At 40.5% G+C, this 18865-nt stretch overlaps 1 long non-coding RNA gene across 1 annotated transcript; it reads right to left on the reverse strand.

Moving 5' to 3' along the window:
* Positions 1-14776: 14776 nt before the first annotated feature.
* LOC110934575 lies at positions 14777-16554 on the reverse strand. The gene is made up of 2 exons (XR_002588449.2): positions 16408-16554; positions 14777-14995 (listed from the first exon to the last, which is right to left on the reverse strand). It is a non-coding gene; the product is annotated as an uncharacterized LOC110934575 (long non-coding RNA).
* Between the last annotated feature and the right edge of the window lie 2311 nt (positions 16555-18865).

The following is an 18865-nucleotide window of genomic DNA, read 5'->3' on the forward strand; positions in this document are numbered from 1 at the left end:
TTTCTTGTCTTGTCTTTGTTTACTTTGTCTTTATGTTTTTTACACTTTAAAGGGTTCAGTGCTGCAGTCACTTTACCTTAGTGTTTATCATCAAGACGTAGTATCTATCCTTTTCTTTATTTCGTTGTAATTTGTTTGATTTCGTAAGTCTATTTATTGAGTACATTTTTTAGACTTAAGGAACGATTGGTGTAGGCTGTTCAAACCTGTCTATGAGACATTGTTGTTTTTCTTTGATAAGTCTCATGGAGTTGTATTGATCTAGGAACTCACCCCTTATATAGGTCCATTCAACCCTTGAACCTATTGAGCGATATGGCCTGGGAGCTCATCCCCTTACATGGCCCTTGCCATGGAGTTTTTTGCTAGGTTCTCAACCTGATATTAGGATAGAAAGACAAGTTTGATAAAGTAACTTCATTCATTCAAGCAACATCTGCTTTTACAAAAGGTTTTTGTTTTGCTACAAACCAAACTTTCTAAACATAGAATTTTCTCAAGGTTTTTCCGTTCCAGTGCCTCGGGAGCCTTTTGCCTTCTAGATCTCCCAGCTTGTAGGACCCTCCTTTGTGTGCTTCGAGGATGGTGTATGGACCTTCCCATTTCGGGCCTAGTTTCCCTTGATTTTCTTTTTTGCTTGCTTCTTTGTTTCTGAGGACTAGATCCCCTGGCCTGAATCGTTCGTTCTTGACCTTCTTGTTGTAGTAGCTTTCCATCCTTTGCTTGTATTTGGCTTCTTGTATTGCTGCTTGATCCCGAGCCTCCTCTAGGAGTTGTAAGTTCAACATGGTCTCTTGTGTGTTTACCTCGGGATCCATGTTGACAATTCGTTGGGTTACAACTCCTATTTCAGCGGGGATTACGGCTTCGGATCCGAATACCAAGCTGTAAGGTGTCTTTCTGTGACTTGCTTTTTCTGTTGTTCTGATTGCCCATAGAACGCTAGGCAATTCTTCCAGCCAATTACTTTCATATCTCCCCAATCTTGTTTTGATGCCTTCCACTATGCTTCTGTTGGTCCTTTCAACCTGACCGTTTGACTGCGGGTAAGCCACTGAGCTGAAGATTTGGTTGATCCTGTACTCCTTGCACCAAAGGCTGAAGGGTTTCTCAGCGAATTGTTTCCCATTATCGGTGACAATTACCCCTGGCAGCCCATAGCGGCATATGATATTCTCCCAAACAAAGTCTATGATTTGCTTTCCTGTGATCTTGGCAAGGGGTTTGACCTCTGGCCATTTGCTGAAGTAGTCAATTGCTACCAACAGGAATTTTACTCCCCCTTTGCTTGGAGGGAATGGTCCAACAATGTCCATTCCCCATTTATGGAATGGCCATGCTGAGGTTATGGGGACCAAGTCATGTTTGGGACTTTTTGGTATTGGGGAGTGGATTTGACAGGCATCACATTTCTTCAATTGCTCGACGGTGTCACGATGCATTGAAGGCCAGAACTATCCCAAGTTCATGAGCTTTGCAACCACCGACCTAGCCCCAAAATGAGCTCCGCATATTCCTTCATGCACTTCCTTAACCAAATACTTGCTTTGTTCAGGGCCTACACACCTTAGCAATGGTGCAAGGTAACCTTTTTTATAGAGAGTTTCTCCTTGCAACACATATTGTCTTGCTTTGATCTTGACCCTTTCAGCTTCCGTTTGATCATTAGGCAGTTCATTGTTTTGAAGGAATTTTTTGATAGGAGTCATCCAATTTGGATCTTCCTCGGTGACCACATCTTGTACTTCCAATTCATCAATCGACCGGGCCTTCAATACTTCAACTAACACCTTTTTTGTGAGGTGGGCGAATGTGAGAGATGCCAATTTGCTCAAGGCATCGGCCTTTTTGTTTTGGGATCTCGGAATCTGTTTGATGTTGCATGCTTGGAAGGTGTTCATTAACTCCTTAGACTTTTCTTTGTATTTTCTCATGTTTGGCTCCTTGGCGACATAGCTGTCATTAACTTGGCTTGATACTAGTAGTGAATCAGTGAACACTTCAAGCTTTTTGACTTTCATTTCTTTGGCCAGCCGTAGACCGGCGATCAGTGCTTCGTATTCAGCCTCGTTGTTGGTGGTCTGAAAATTAAAACGGAGAGCATACGTGAATTCCAGCCCCTCAGGGTTGATTAAGACTAAACCAGCTCCTGACCCTTCAACGCTTGAAGCCCCGTTAGTGAATAATTTCCAGGCTTCAGGTTGGAGGGTTCAGCGGTTGTGGTGTTCACTTCTTCAATTGTTTGGCTTGGGACTTCGACTAGGAAATCAGCCAAGACCTGAGCTTTGATGGCTTTTCGTGGGACGTAGGTGATGTTATGTTCACCTAGTTCCACTGCCCATTTTGCCAACCTTCCTGAGTTCTCAGGTTTTTCAAGCACATTCTTGACAGGTTGGTCAGTGACCACTTGTATAGGATGTGCTTGGAAGTATCTTCTAAGCCTTCTGGTTGTTTGGACCAGGGCTAGAGCAAGTTTTTCAAGGGGAGGATATTTTGTTTCAGCTAGTTTTAGAGTCTTGCTGAAAAAATAAACGGGTACCTGAGCCTTGTCTCTTTCAATAGTGAGAACTGCACTGATGGCTTCGTCGGCAACTGAAAGGTACACCGATATGAGCTCCCCGGTTTCTGGTGCTGCGATATCAGGTAGGGAAGCTAAGTGCTGTTTCATTTGATTGAAAGCTTCTTCAGCTTCATCGGTCCATCTGAAATCTTTTTTATCTGAGCAGTTCTTGAGCGTTTTGTAGAATGGTAGAGATCTTTCGGCCAGTTTTGAGGTAAAACGCTTCAAGGCTGCAAGCTTCCCGTTCAAGCTTTCAACTTCCTTCTTGGTTCTTGGTGGTTTAGCTTCAAGGACAGCTTTTACCTTGTTAGGGTTGGCTTTGATACTTTGCTTTCCAACGATGTGGCCCAGGAATTTTCCTTCATCAAACCCGAACGAGCATTTTTCTGGGTTAAGCTTCATGTTGATCTTTCTAAGGTTTTTGAAGGTTTCTTGGATATCGTCAAGCATTTTGTATTCCGTTTTGCTTTTGATCACCAGGTCATCGACATATGCCTCCATGTTTCTACCAATTTGGCTTTCAAAGGCCTTGTCGACGAGTCGTTGGTAGGTGGCGCCCGCATTCTTGGGGCCAAAAGGCATCTTTTGGTAACAAAAAATGCCTTTGTCGGTGTGGAAAGCTGTTTTTTCTTCATCCTCCTTCTTCATGAGAATTTGGTGATAACCTTTGTATGCATCGAGAAAACATTTAAACGGATACCCTGTGAGAGAATCAACCTTGAGATCAATTTCCGGGAGCGGGTAGCAATCCTTGGGACAAGCCTTGTTAAGATCTTTAAAATCTATGCACATTCTCCAAGAGTTGTCGGGTTTTCTGACCATAACAGGATTTGCAATCCATGATTGGTACTTGACCTCTCGGAGGATGCCAGCTGATACAAGCTTTTCGACCTCCTGGCAAGCTGCCAGGCTTCTCTCGGGTGCCAAGCTTCTTTTCTTTTGAACCACCGGCTTTACATTGGGTGGTATCCTTAACTCGTGTTCAGCAATGCTTCGAGGGATCCCAGTCATATCTTCGGGAGACCAGGCGAATACATCGCTGTGATGTTTCAGCAGCTTTTCAAGGTATGAAAGGGTCTCTTAAGAAAGGTTGGGGTTGACCCTTATTCGTTGCTCGGGGTATTTAGGGTTGATGACTAACCCTTGCTTGTCTTTCTCACCATTCGAACTTTCCCCTTCGATTAGATAAGCTTCCTGAGAGGGTTGAAGGGTTGCAATTCCTCTTTCGGTGGGAAATTTGACAGTGCCATGGCCAACGGACACTGCCATGTAGAATGCACATTGTCCGGGCCTCCCTATGATTACGTCATAGTTGGAAGGGATGTTGATAACCATGAAGGTTAGTGATCGGGTTCTTTCCTTTGATCCCTCCTTAAGACAGACATCAAGGGTTATTTGCCCCAAAGGCTTCAGGGTTACATCGGCGATACCTTTTATGGAGGTCCCGGAGGGTTGAAGCCTTGAACGTTCCTCATTACTCAACTGGTTGAAAAATTTCTCAAACATGATTTCAGTGGCTGCTCCCGTGTCTATGTATGCTTTACACGTTTGTATGGTGCCCACGGTGGCTTCAACCACAAGGGGACCAGGGAGTGGGTCCTTCCTTGTTGGGGGGAAGCAGACACACTGAAGCTCCCAATCTTCCAACCGTCGCTTCTTGTAAGGGACCTTTTCGTCAGAATATACCATGTTTACTTCCTTCCCTTTGCCTTCAGCCATTTTGTCTCGAACCCCTTTTACCAAATGGGCGAGTTCTCCTGACTTAACAGCCTCTTCAATTCTCTTTTTCAGTTGGAAGCAGTCATTGGTGTGATGTCCCTTTTCTTCATGGAATTCACAGAACTGAGTGGAGTTCTCATTTTTTCGACTCTTGGGAAGAGGTCTGGGAGGTCTAAAGTTTTGCTTGACTTCTTCCGTCGCCAGGATTTCTTGAGGGGTTTTGGTGAGGGGAGTGAAACTCATGCCTTTATCTCTGCTTGAAGGGTTTCGCCCTTCAACCCTTCGAGGATCTGAACCCTTTGAGCGTCTGTCGTAAGAGTTAAAGTTTCCTCTCTTTCTGGCTGGGCTACTGCTTCGCCAGCCAGGACCCCTTTTTCTTTGTTCTTTGATATCCACGGCTTCCTCTCCCCGAATGTGAGCCTCGGCTCTTTCAAGGGCTTCTTCCAAGGTTTTGGGCTGAGATTTGTTGAAGTCTCGTGTGAGATACTTGGAGGTTATGGCGTTCATAAAACCGGCAACCCTCATTTTCTCATCAGCCCCCACATAGGTTAGCCCTTCTTTCTTGTATCGTTCAATGAATGCCCGTAGGCTTTCATCATCGCGTTGTTTTATCTGAAAGATCACTGTGGCGTCTTTAACGTACCTCCTTTGTTGGGAGAAGTTTGCCAGAAAACCTCTGCTGAGATCGTCGAAGCTTCGAATGCTTTGAGCAGGTAGGTCGTTGAACCAGATTCTAGCGGACCCAACAAGAGTCTGCATGAACATTAGACAGCATTCAGCATTCGTCCATTTTTCTATTCGAGCAGCTCCAGTGAAGATCTGAAGATGATCTTCGGGATCTTCAGTCCCATCATACGTTCTGATGTGAGCTGGCATTTTGATTTTAGACTGAAAATCATAATCAGCTATCTGTCTAGAAAAGCATGAAAGGTTACTTGGCTTGTAAGGTTTAGCCAGGTCTTCTTCAGGTCTCGTACCTACGTTGTTGTTACTGCCATGGTTTCCCTGGGTGGCAAGCACTTGATTGATAAAGTGTTGCCAGGGGAAGTTGGCCATCATCTGAGACATCATGTTGGGTATGAAATTGAAACCTTGAAGGCTTCCCGGACCAACTGAGCAACTTACCCCAAGAGGGGTGCTGGCAACAGCACTTCGTGCTAAAGGGAGCACGGACAGGGCTTGCTCCCATGTGGTAGTTAGAGAAGTGGGACAACTGGTCACCGGGGATTGTAGGAGTTGGTCGAGTGTTAACTCGTGTCCCAGAGGAGTACCACTAACAGTTGGTTGGGAAGAGAGAATAGGATGAACAGTGGGGTTTGTCATAGTGGACAGATAAGGGTGAAGGTTTGAAGGGTTGCTGGGACCGGCCTCACCTCTTGTAACGAAGGGTGGTAGAGGTGGCCCAGGAGACAACGTTGGCTCAGGTTCATCGTAATCTAGACGAATCCTTACCCCTTTTTCCCTTTCTCTGTTCACATGTTGGTTAAGAAGTGATCTTAGCTCAAGGAAGTTATTAGCGACCCCCTCGGGGGTAAGTTCAACACGTGCCGGAGTGTCTGACACACCAACGTTGGGAGACGGAGCTCCAGATCTGGATGGGGTTGGTGTGTTAAAGGTAAGAAACTCGGGTGTACTCTCCGGAGTTGAAAAAGGCGTTGTTATTGTTGTGTGAGCTTGACCACTTCCCGGGGTAGAGGTGTTAGGGATCTGGTTTACCTCTCCCGGAGATCCACTTTCTGACATGGTGGTTTTGAATGAAAGGAGCTACACGTACCAGGTCTCTTTTGAGGAGAAACAGCGGCGTAGCCCCACGGTGGGCGCCAACTTGTTGATGCAACAAACACGGGACCAAGGATGGTAGCTAAGCTGGTTAGGCAAAAGGGCTGAAGGGTTCAGTTTTGCCTAACGAAGGTCGCGGGGTCCCTCCACGTTTGCAAAACGTGGAAGGAGGTTCACTAGTATGTTCTTGTTATTTGCTTTGAGGTTCTTTCTCCGAGGCCAGCTCGAATCCAGAAAAGAAAGCAAATAGAATGGAAGTAATGAAGAGTTATTTGGAAGTGACAAAGAACTCTTTGAATGACTAGAGATTGAGGAATCTCCGTGCTTTCGGAATGTCTTAGAAGTGTACATGAGCTGTCTTCTTATAGTGGAGGACATCTCCTGAAATAGCATAAACTATACTAGCTAAACCTGTTTGCAAATGGAGGGTTTCCCCTTTTGGGGTTGAAGGCTTTGGACCCCTGGTTAATAGAGTGTGCTTGTGCAGACCTGCTCTGACTTTGTGAGTTGGTGAGCATGAGTTGGTGGGACGAGTTTCTAGACATGACTGATTACTGTTTCTCGATTTCCTCATTTTACAGCTTTTCATCCGATGAACCTTTCAACCTTTTAAGCTCTTTGCATATTAATCATTTTGTTTATCCTTGGGCTATCCCGTCGTCATTGCTAAAGGCATTAAAACGAATGCTTTATTTTCGAGTGAAATATAGGGTCAAATTACACACGTTAGACTGGAATAGCTTGAACCTTTAATTAAAACAATTTTTGTTTTGAGTTTTCTATGTATCTAGCTAGCACCTTGCTAGAACTCTCCTATAGTTTGTTTTCTTTTCTATTTTATGAAATTTATCTCTTGCTTGCCGGTAAAAAATAATAATAAAGAGAACATGTATGTTTGTTGGACTCATTATTTGTTGATTTGTTAAGCCTTAAGATAAATTAATATGTAAGGCTTTGTACTTATAAATAAATGAAGGATAATCTTATCATTTAAATATTAACACGTAAAGAACATAATACAATTATTAATGATTGATGATTATATCACCTTATTAAGACTTTTAATAATTTTTTAACTTGCTAATTAAACTACTTTATCAAAGTTACAAGTTTTTTTGTTAAATAAAAATTCCACATGAGAGGGATATATAATGATGTAAAAGGACACCTATGATCGGTATTCAAAAGGAAAATCGTTCTTCTAGATTAAACTGAGCATCTTAAATTCAACTTAACTGTTTTCGTTTTAAATCCATGATACATGATTGGCTTTCGCTTTAACGTTTTTCACTATTGAACATATATAAATACAATTGGATGATACACACAAAAAAAAAAATATTAATTTGGAATTATAGGAGGGGATAAGGATTTAATTCAAAATTTTAATAAATCAAAAACGATAAAAACACTTGTTTTCAGGCCGTTATCAAAGAAAGGGATTTAATTCAAAATTTTCATAAATAAAAAACGATAAAAATGTAAGATTAAATATATTACGTATTAATATTTAATCTATAGCCATCTTAATCATTTACATTATAGAGATCAAAATATATAATAACCTATTATTTAATTAGTTGGTAATTGTTGATGGACCATATTACCCTTAGTAACTAATTAGGTTTCCTCCTGGGTGCTTATATAAGGAGAGTTATGTGGAGGTTTAGGGGTTACTCAGTTACACAATTACACCACCCCATTAGCCATAACATCATCACGAAACCTCCTCTCCTAACCGATACCCTTTTCGGTTTCTAAGTCCCCATCATCAGTTAGCATCCTAAGGAGGAACCAGATCACCTTGACAAAGATGTCGAACTCCATGTCGTCTTCTCTCACTGGATTCTCCTCTGCACTGTCTGCGGTGACAGGTATGATTTATATTGTTTTCCTTCATGTATAAACAGAACTGAACCAACATGTGGTATCAGAGCATATGTTGATTAGTCAGTTCTGTTTTCGTATCCATAATTCTGGGATTGAAACTTGGAAAACGGAATTTTTTTGAAACCTTATGAACATAACAGCCGATTTCGAGTCATGGAGATCGACTCGAGATCTCTGTTTTCGGGAAAAGATTAATTATTTGTTCACCGAATTAACTGGATTATGTTTTTTAACCGAAATCTATTTAGAAAAACTAATAAAATTCAGGTTTCGGGTTCCAGAATTTATGTTTTATGTTTTAGGGTTCATCATGTTCTTGAGAAAATTCGAAGTATTCTGTTATGTTTTGGAATGATTTAGGATTAATGGGTGTTTTTTCCATGTTTGATCTAATTTTATCTTTTAATTTTTATTCGAAACTGTTATTAGATAAACAGTTATTATTTTCGAAATATGTTGATAAAATTAGATCACTTTAAAACAAGAAATAATATCCCATAATCCCTTAATTTCGAATTTTCGGTTATGATATCACAATTAACAGCTGTGACAGGAAGTTTCGAGATCATCAGGTTGCGACTCGAGACCGTAGTTGCGACTCGCAACCATAACGTCATTACTCGAGACCGTAGTTGCGACTCGCAACCATAACGTCATTACTCGAGACCGTAGTTGCGACTCGCAACCATAACGTCATTACTCGAGACCGTAGTTGCGACTCGAAACCATAACGTCATTACTCGAGACCGTGGTTGCGACTCGAGACCATAACGTCATAACTCGAGACCGTGGTTGCGACTCGAAACCTCATTATTTTAGGCTGTTTAAATGTGAACTAAAGAAGAAAAAAAATGGTTTTGTAATTTACTTAGTTAACTAATCAGAATCAGATAATGTTTTGCAAAACCAGAATAGCTTAACTTGAATGAGCTTTTTGATATATCATTTCTGGCCAAAGCTGACTTGATACATCTACTTATCATTCAAGTATTACGAAAGCTATGTTAAGTGTGCATCATAAGCATGAATGTTTTAATATCTGGCCAAAGCTGATTTAATTCTTTCATAGATGGCATACTTAACAAGTGCATAACTAAAGTGATTGTTTCAATTTCTGGCCAAAGCTGATTTGTTACAACTACTTTGCACATATGCTTAAATGATTACACTTCTGGCCAAAGCTGTTTTGTTTTCGTTTAAGTAGAATTTTTAGTTAAGTCTATTATTTTGATGTTAGTAATAGACATTATCACAGCTTCATTATGTAAAATGGTCATTATTTTGCCTGCCTTAGTTTAACGTGCCCTTAGATCACATTAGGATTTCTTCCTTAGTATCATAACTTGCTCATCTTATTTCCACTATCAGCACCCAACTGCGGGATTCCACCTTTGACTGGTGATAACTTTGCTGCATGGAAGGATGCTCTCATGCTTACTCTCGGATTGCTTGATTTTGATTATGCTCTAAGAGAGAAAAAGCCAGCGGACCTTACCACTCAAAGTACTGCTGCTGAGCAGTTAACTCATGAAAAGTGGACTAGGTGTAACCGCATGTCTCTCATGTTTATGAAGCAATCCATAAGCAATGCAATCAGGGGAGCTATTCCTGATTCTGAAGATGCTAAAACCTACTTGGAACATGTGGAGGCGCAGTTCAAAGGGACGTCTAAGGCGCACGCTAGTACTCTTATTCTCAAGCTGGTGACAACTAAGTATGATGGGAGGAGCGGCATTCGCGAGCACATCATGATGATGAATGACATGGCCAATAAGCTGAAGGGGCTGGAAATGGAAATCAGTGATGGTTTCCTTGTTCATTTCATCATTACTTCGCTTCCTTCATCCTTTGAAGCATTTAAGATCAACTACAACACTCAGAAGGAAAAATGGACGATGAGTGAGCTGGTTGCCATGTGCGTACAGGAGGAAGAGCGCATGAGGATGGATCGCACTACTGATGTTGCCAACTTCACCACCTCCAACTCTAAGAAACGGAAGAACAATTATCAGAGGAAGGATGCTTCAAAAGTCCAAAGGCCTAATCCCAACTCTAATACAAGTGCACCTTCCAGCTCTAAGAACTCCTTAGACAGTATCCGCTGCAAGTTCTGTAAAAAGACAGGACACATGCAGAAGGAATGCCCTGACTTTAAGGAGTGGCTGGCTAAGAAAGGTAACGATTATTTTATGATACTTGAGTCCTATAATTTAAGTGTTCCTGCCAATTCTTGGTGGTTTGATTCTGGTTCTATGGTTCATGTTACCAATTCTACTCAGGGATTCCTTTCAATCCGGAAGCTGGAAAGAAACCAAAGAACGCTTAAGGTTGGGGATGATCGAGAATTAGAAGTGAAGGCCATTGGAACATTACAATTAGTTATGAAAACTGGTTTATGTATTAAACTTTATGATACCTTATATGTTCCTGAGGTAACTCGGAACCTTGTATCAGGACCAAAGTTAGACATGGACGGTTTTATTGTTTCCCATGGTCATCGCAAACTCTCTATCAATTATGATTCTGTTCTTTATGGTACTGGTGTTCTGGATGGAGGTCTCTATAGATTAGAACTAGATGATGGCTTTTCCAAATCTTTGTTGTCATATAACATTAATGAATCACTCACAAAGATGGAAGAGAAACGAGACTTAGAGACTTCATCCATGTTGTGGCATCAACGTTTAGGCCACATTTCAAAAGAGCGATTAAATCGTCTCGTAAAGGATGAAGTCTTACCTCCTCTCGATTTCTCTGACTTTGGAACATGTGTCAAATGTCTTAAAGGTAAAATGACATTAGCGAATAAGAAAGGTGCCACTAGGAGCTCTAATTTATTAGAACTCATTCACACTGACATTAGTGGTCCCTACCAAATCGCTGGCATAACAGGACATACTTCATTTATCACTTTTATTGATGATTATTCTCGTTACATGTACTTGTATCTTATTAAGGAGAAATTTGAATCTCTTACAACTTTTAAAGATTATAAGGCTGAAGTTGAAAAGCAATTAGATCGTCAGATTAAAGTTGTGAGATCAGATAGAGGCGGTGAGTATTATGGAAGACATACTGATGTGGGTCAAGCTCCTGGTCCATTTTATGAGTTTTGTAAGGGCCAGGGGATTGTGAACCAATACACCATGCCTGGTACACCTCAGCAGAACGGTGTCGTTGAAAGAAGAAACCGTACCCTTATGAACATGGTGCGCAGTATGTTAGCCAACACTAACTTACCATTATTCCTCTGGACTAAAGCGTTAAAAGCAGCTGTTCATATACTCAATAGAGTTCCTTCTAAGTCTGTCCCTAAAACTCCTTATGAACTTTGGACAGGAAGGAAACCGAGTCTTAAATATATGAAAGTATGGGGCTGCATTGCTGAAGCAAAACTTTACAATCCTTTCCTAAGGAAACTTGACCCTAAGACAGTTACCTGTTTCTTTATCGGGTACCCTGAGAACTCTAAGGGTTATCGTTTCTATTGTCCTTCCCATGTCACCCGTATTGTTGAAACCAAGCGTGCCGCGTTCCTGGAGGATTTCAAGGTCAGTGGGAGCAGTACCAACCCTTACGAAGAATTGCAAGAAGTACAAGACGCGGGGGGGAGAGACTCGTCGCTTACCATTACTCCGATTACTCCTCTTGTACCCAATGCAACTACTGCACCTGAAGCTACTGCACCAACTCCAAATTCACCTCTACAATCAGAACCCATTATACCTCATGACGAAGGCACATCAAACGCTCAAAACCAAGACAACGCTGAACCCGATAATCCACTCAGGAGGTCATCCAGGCAAAGAAGGCCTCCTAACTGGGATGATTATGTTACCTACCTGACTGAAATGGATCCCGGAAAGCTCAATGATCCTATCTCTTACAATGAAGCCATTAGCAGTGATCAGTCTTCTGAATGGAATAAAGCAATGATTGATGAGCTTGAATCCATGAAGAAAAATGACGTTTGGGATTTGGTAGAATTACCCAACGGAGTCAAACCCGTAGGATGCAAATGGGTGTTCAAAACAAAACTGGATCCGAATGGTAACGTTGAACGCTACAAAGCAAGATTGGTTGCAAAGGGCTACACTCAGAAAGAGGGAATTGATTATCAAGAGACGTTTTGACCTGTCTCTCGTAAAGATTCATTAAGAATCGTCATGGCCCTAGTAGCTCATTTCGACTTAGAGCTGCATCAGATGGACGTTAAAACCGCTTTCTTTAACGGAGACTTGGACGAAGATGTTTACATGAAGCAACCTGAAGGCTTTGAGCCTGAAGGTCAGGAGCATCTAGTCTGTCAGCTGAAGAAATCCATTTACAGGTTAAAACAAGCATCACGTCAGTGGTACCTCAAGTTTGATGAAGTCATGAAGAAGCAAGGTTTTATGAAGAATCAAGTGGATCAATGCACCTACCTCAAGATGAGTGGGAGCGACTTTACTATACTTGTCCTTTACGTAGACGACATTCTATTGGCAAGTAATAGTTTAGACATGTTGCATGAGTCGAAGCGTTTACTCTCGCATAACTTCGACATGAAGGATCTCGGAGATGCATCTTACGTCATTGGCATCGAAATTCACCGAGATAGAAACAAGGGGATCTTAGGATTGTCCCAAAGGGCTTACATAGATCGTGTCCTCACACGGTATAACATGCAACACTGCAAACCCTCCGTCGCTCCAGTAGTTAAGGGAGATGTTTTCGGTTCATTCCAGTGTCCGACAACAGAGGTTGAGAAGGAGCAAATGAGCCAGATACCTTACGCGTCAGTAGTCGGGAGCTTGATGTATGCTCAAGTCTGTACTCGTCCAGATATCGCTTATATTGCTGGAATGCTAGGCCGTTATCAGACTAATCCTGGCTTAGATCATTGGAAAGCAGCTAAGAAGGTACTTCGATATCTGCAAGGGACGAAAGACTATAAACTGACTTATAGAAGAAGTGATCATTTAGAAGTGGTGGGCTATTCTGATTCTGACTTTGCCAAATGCAAAGATGACAAGAAATCCACTTCGGGCTATATCTTTATGTTAGCAGGCGGCCCTATCTCTTGGAAGAGTCATAAACAACAGTTGACCACAACTTCCACAATGATGGCAGAGTACATTGCTGTTTATAACGCAACCTGTCATGGAATGTTGCTTAGAAACCTGGTCACTGGACTCAAAATCGTTAATTCCATTTCTAGACCATTGAAGCTTTACTGTGATAATTCAGCTGCCGTTAGTTTCTCGAACAGTAACAGTTCGACTGGAGCTGGTTTATATCTCGATACGAAATATCTATTTGTACGTGAACGAGTTGAGGAAAATAATCTTTGTATCGAGTATATTAGTACTAAGGATATGCTTGCGGATCCGATGACTAAAGGTCTCCCTCCTAAGGTTTATGAAGAACATGTTCGGAATATGGGATTTAGTAAAGACCTTATTTGAGCATATTGTACTAGCTTATGTTTTATGATTAATGAAATTTCCTCAAGTTTGATTTTGTATGTCTGTTAGAATATGTTCAACCGGTATAATGGCATATAGACAAATAAAAGTTACAAATCAAACAAAGGGCTTACGCGTATTTTGATCATGATGATTAGGTTTTAAATTAAGGCTATAGTATGATTAATGGGGGTCCTGAGTCGCATAATGATTCAACGGCTGTATTTTTCTGCTATAGTACTTGTTTAAGGCTAAAATGAGTGTTAACTCCTGATCAGGCTTATCTAATACTCATAGTAAATGATTACTCGGCTAAGTGGGAGAATGTAAGATTAAATATATTACGTATTAATATTTAATCTATAGCCATCTTAATCATTTACATTATAGAGATCAAAATATATAATAACCTATTATTTAATTAGTTGGTAATTGTTGATGGACCATATTACCCTTAGTAACTAATTAGGTTTCCTCCTGGGTGCTTATATAAGGAGAGTTATGTGGAGGTTTAGGGGTTACTCAGTTACACAATTACACCACCCCATTAGCCATAACATCATCACGAAACCTCCTCTCCTAACCGATACCCTTTTCGGTTTCTAAGTCCCCATCATCAGTTAGCATCCTAAGGAGGAACCAGATCACCTTGACAAAGATGTCGAACTCCATGTCGTCTTCTCTCACTGGATTCTCCTCTGCACTGTCTGCGGTGACAGGTATGATTTATATTGTTTTCCTTCATGTATAAACAGAACTGAACCAACAAAAAACACTTGTTTTCAAGTCGTTACCAAAGAAAAGGATTTAATTCAAAATTTTAATAAATAAAAAACGATAAAAACACTTGTTTTCAAGTCGTTACCAAAGAAAAGGATTTAATTCAAAATTTTAATAAATAAAACACTTGTTTTCAGGTCGTTACCCAAGAAATTTGCCCCCTTAACGTCCCAACTCAAATTTAAAACATATAGTGGGTTCTTTCTATTTTCGCGTTTATAACTTTCTTTTCCGTTAAAAGGCATTATAAGTTTTAATACTTTATTACCTTGGGTTTTTTATCGTTTTTACCTTTATAAATATACTAGGTTATCACCCGGAAACTTCCCGGGTAGGGGTTCTTACATATGTATCATATTATTAGAAAACCAAAGGTTTATTACATGAATTTCTTTGGTTTGAAGAACACATCCGCGTTGCGATTTCGTGAAATCGTGACATGTAGACCATTTTTATGTAAAACTCAGCTACTCTCTCACAAAACTACTACCATTATTTATATGTTAGCTAGTTGTATTCGCAAATACGACCGCTAGTCATATTCGCAAATACAACCACTATTAACCACTAATGTGTCAATTGGCACCGAAGAACTACCACATTCACACAAGAATACCACCTTTTTTTACCTAACATTGCTTTAGTAGAGACACTGCATATTAACAGTACTTATAACAAAGGGAAAATAATAGCTCCAAGAAAACAGTTACACATGACGGATACATAATGAAACCTATAATTGAAATAATATACTTGGTCGAAATACTCGTCGGTCACCAAAGTCAACACCGTAGCCACCCATAATGTTACACTTTGCATCCTGCCAAACATTCAGCATATGGTCATCAGATTATTATAGCTTCAAACAGCAAAAAAATATCTACACACTATTTTCTAGCATCTGTTATACTACAACAGGCTATCTCAGATTATGCAAAATCTCATAATCATGTTCAAAACAGACATCCAAACACCACCTCACATTTATAAAAGATTCCTGCCTAAAGAATAAGTATAGAGCAACTGACGACTGTTGTTTTCGGGATGAAATGGACTAGAATAGGCTAAACATGCAAACTTACTTTGACTTTACACATTACTTTTAAAACATAGTGAGTATCATATATATCAATTGGTGAACTAAATTCGCAAATTGCATGGTATTTGATGATTGCTATATTGGAGCACTTTAGTGAATCGACATTAATAAGGGAAGATCCACTGGGTGAACAAAAATAGAAGCAATCCATGGGTATTAAAAGCACATGCAACCTCAGAAAACACTATATACTCTTTTATCACTTTTCTGTGATCATCAAAAAACTGCTTCACTATTTGTTACATTACATTAATAAAACAATTGAAGTGAACATTAGATATTTTAAAATGTAATTTATTTAGTGCTATATCTCAATTTAATTAATAAAAAATAATAATTAAATGACTATTTTTGTCAATATTAATCAGTTTAACTTCATCCGAGTATCGATGTATGCAAACAAAAAGACAAACGCCATTTCTAAACCAACCAAATAGAAACTATTGTTATTTTTAACTAAGAAGCGGGAAGGAACAGTTTGCTAGTTTTATTTTAGTATGTTAAAAACTTGAAATAAAAGAATACCATTTGTATTATTTATCAGGTATTGGTATGTTTATGCAGTTTCTAATGTATACTATTCATGAATTCAGTGGCCCGTGGGCATCATGTGAAATAGCATCATAATATTTCTATAAAGGCGAATGTGTGTACCATATGCCATAACCGCTAAGCTTTAAATACTTTTGCACTCAGTAGGATAGATACAACAAAAAATGATGTAAATGAAGCAAATAACAATGGTCATTATGAAAAACGCCTAAATCAGTCATGAACTATTCAGTTAATAAGGTCCGGAATCAAATATCGGTCAAAGGCCGATATTTGAGATACAGGTTATTGCGGTGAGATATTAATAGTAATATTAAAAGTCAAAACTCAAAAGTGTCAATATTTGAAACATGATCTAATCATAAGCCATGGAATCTTCCTCCGAGTCCACATCAATCAAGGCATTCAATATAACGGTCAATATTGCTAATAATATCGGAACCTTTATTTTGTAAAGGGATGATAACCGATATACAAAAACATAACTGGGAAACATGTGGATGTTGACTAAAGTACTGAAAATATTGCAATGAAAGAGCATAGAGCCATAAACAAAAGAGATGTGTGATTTGTTTACTTACAGGACAAAAAGTGGCGTTTTCAAAATGACCACATCCATCTAAAGTGACTTGCTCAAGATTAGGGCAAGTGAGTTCACGAGAAGTAATAGCAAGGCAACCAGCAAACGAAAGACTTCTTACAGAACCGCTACTAAAAACCACAGTCGTCAACCTCTGAACCAATAATATCTAATAATCAGTTGTTTATTTTTTAACATCCATAAGTTATAGGCATCAGTAGTACATCACTAACCTCACAATTATCAAGAATTAAAGATTTAAGCAAGGGGCATCTGCATCCACTGCGATCACTAAAAACCTCACAGTGTACTCACCACCAAACGGATTCTTGCGAAAATATAAATCAAACCTAAAACGCGTAATATATGTTACATAAGCATCTGTACACCGACTCAAACATCATAATTCATTCAATCAAACCAGTAACTAAAACATTAATTCAATAAGCACTACATTTATAACTCAAACCACTAATAGAATCCACCACAAAAATATGAAAATTCCCTAAATATTTTCAACACTGCATGCCCTAATACCACCTTCAAACCTGAAAATTTTTAACTTTTATACAGTCTATTACATGATAATGCATGCTACACAATTAGTAACCCTATAACAACCAATTAACCACAAGAATCTAGAACCAATTAATCACAATAATATCAAAATTTGTGCCTTTTACCACTGTGATTTCAACACTCTAATAAATTTCACCATTCCTTTCTGTTATCAGTTTCCACAAAAAGATTAAATACACAGTAACCATACAGGAACAAAAAGAAATTTTGGTTTAAAGCATTTCATTGAGCAGGTGGTGTGTCCTTCAAACCTATCAGTTTTGAGTAACTACCAATTCAATTTCAAATTACCTCTAGAACTCTTCAATGGTGGTGGTTGAGACCGGTGGTGGAGAAGCGGTGGTGGCTGATACCGATGGTGGCGACGATGTTGATAATCGTTGTTTCTGGTTCAGCAGTAACTGTGGTTGATTGGAAGCTGATGAAACAATGGTTAACCGGGCAGGGTTAACACACTGGTCTCGTCAAGAAGGGTTAATCCCTTCCTCTCGAGGATCGCTGGCTGGATCACCGGTGGTTGATCTCCTGCACAAGGAAACAAGCCGTGACTCGTAACAAGGAGGATGGGGTGGGGGGTGCTCCTTGTTACCACTCTCCGGCGTGAGAATCAGTAGTTTGCTTGGGAAGCAAAGTAAGATAGTAGTAGTAGTGAGAGAGTTGTGAAGAGATACCTCAAACCTGGTTTGGGGTTGGTATTTATAGCCGAGGAGTGAAGGAGGAGGATGATGGATGGACTGACGACGTGCTGCACCTTTGCAGGCGTGTCAGGCTTGTCGGTTGTGGAGGTTACGCCACGTCAGTCCATTGCATACGTAGCTCTGACAGGTAACTGCCATTGGTGCCACTTGCACTGTGGTGTCAGTCCCACTTGTTGAGTGCATAGGATGCGATGCAAGCCGCATCGCTGCATGCGGCAACGTCTGAGTTTACCGTGTCTCCTGCTTGTGATCAAGAAATATGCGAGATGCGGTGCTAGCCGCATCGTCGTCCGCGGAGACCGTTTGCCTGCATCCCTTATCGTGACGAAAATGCCCATATGATGCGGTGCCAGCCGCATCGTTACATTCATCTTCTTCTACGCCTAAGGTAAGGCTTCCTTGCATTGATAGAAGTGTTCACTGGACGCGGTGCGAGGCCGCATCGCTGTGAATACTTCCGTTTTCATACACCAGATGTGATGCTATGTCGCATCACTCTACCGTTCTCATGTTCCATGTAAGTCCTCCTTCGTTACTAGATAGATTGGATTCAACCCTTGTGTCGACGCGTTCTCGCATGGGCACAAGTAGGTTGTCAGCTGGTGGGGGTTTTGATAAGGGTAATGGTCACTCGCGGTCGATGCTGACGCGAGATCTGGGACCATACCTTTGTCGTATGAGTACGCGTCAATTCCATTGTATGCCTTTTTGGGCTCAGGAATTGTGTTAAGTGTTAACAAAACTTGTTTATGCGGCCGGATGAATATGCCAGTCTTTTTGCCTTTTGCTGGCCTATTACAATATTTGTGTGTGGTTACCACGTTGTATGGGTATCGCGAATTAAGATTTTGCCAATCCGTTTTTGGGATACCGCAAAGTGGAACACGCATTTGTAATAGTAGTAACAAAGAATAATGTATAAAAATTGCTTATTTATTTATTTGCAAATGGCCTGTGGCCCGATGGGTTACATAGAAAATGTAAGAACATGGCTTACATATAACAGCGTCGAAGCTGTTGTGCATTCCATGTTCGTGCGATGGGTTCGCCTTCTAGCATGTGTAATTTGTATGCGCCTTTCCCTAAGACCTCTTTGATGAGGTAGGGTCCTTCCCACTTGGGGGCAAGTTTGCCTGGGCGCTCGGCATTAGATGCCTCATTGTCGCGTAGGACGTAGTCTCC

This window comes from Helianthus annuus, chromosome 4, assembly GCF_002127325.2.
Source record: "Helianthus annuus cultivar XRQ/B chromosome 4, HanXRQr2.0-SUNRISE, whole genome shotgun sequence".
Taxonomy (NCBI): domain Eukaryota; kingdom Viridiplantae; phylum Streptophyta; class Magnoliopsida; order Asterales; family Asteraceae; genus Helianthus; species Helianthus annuus.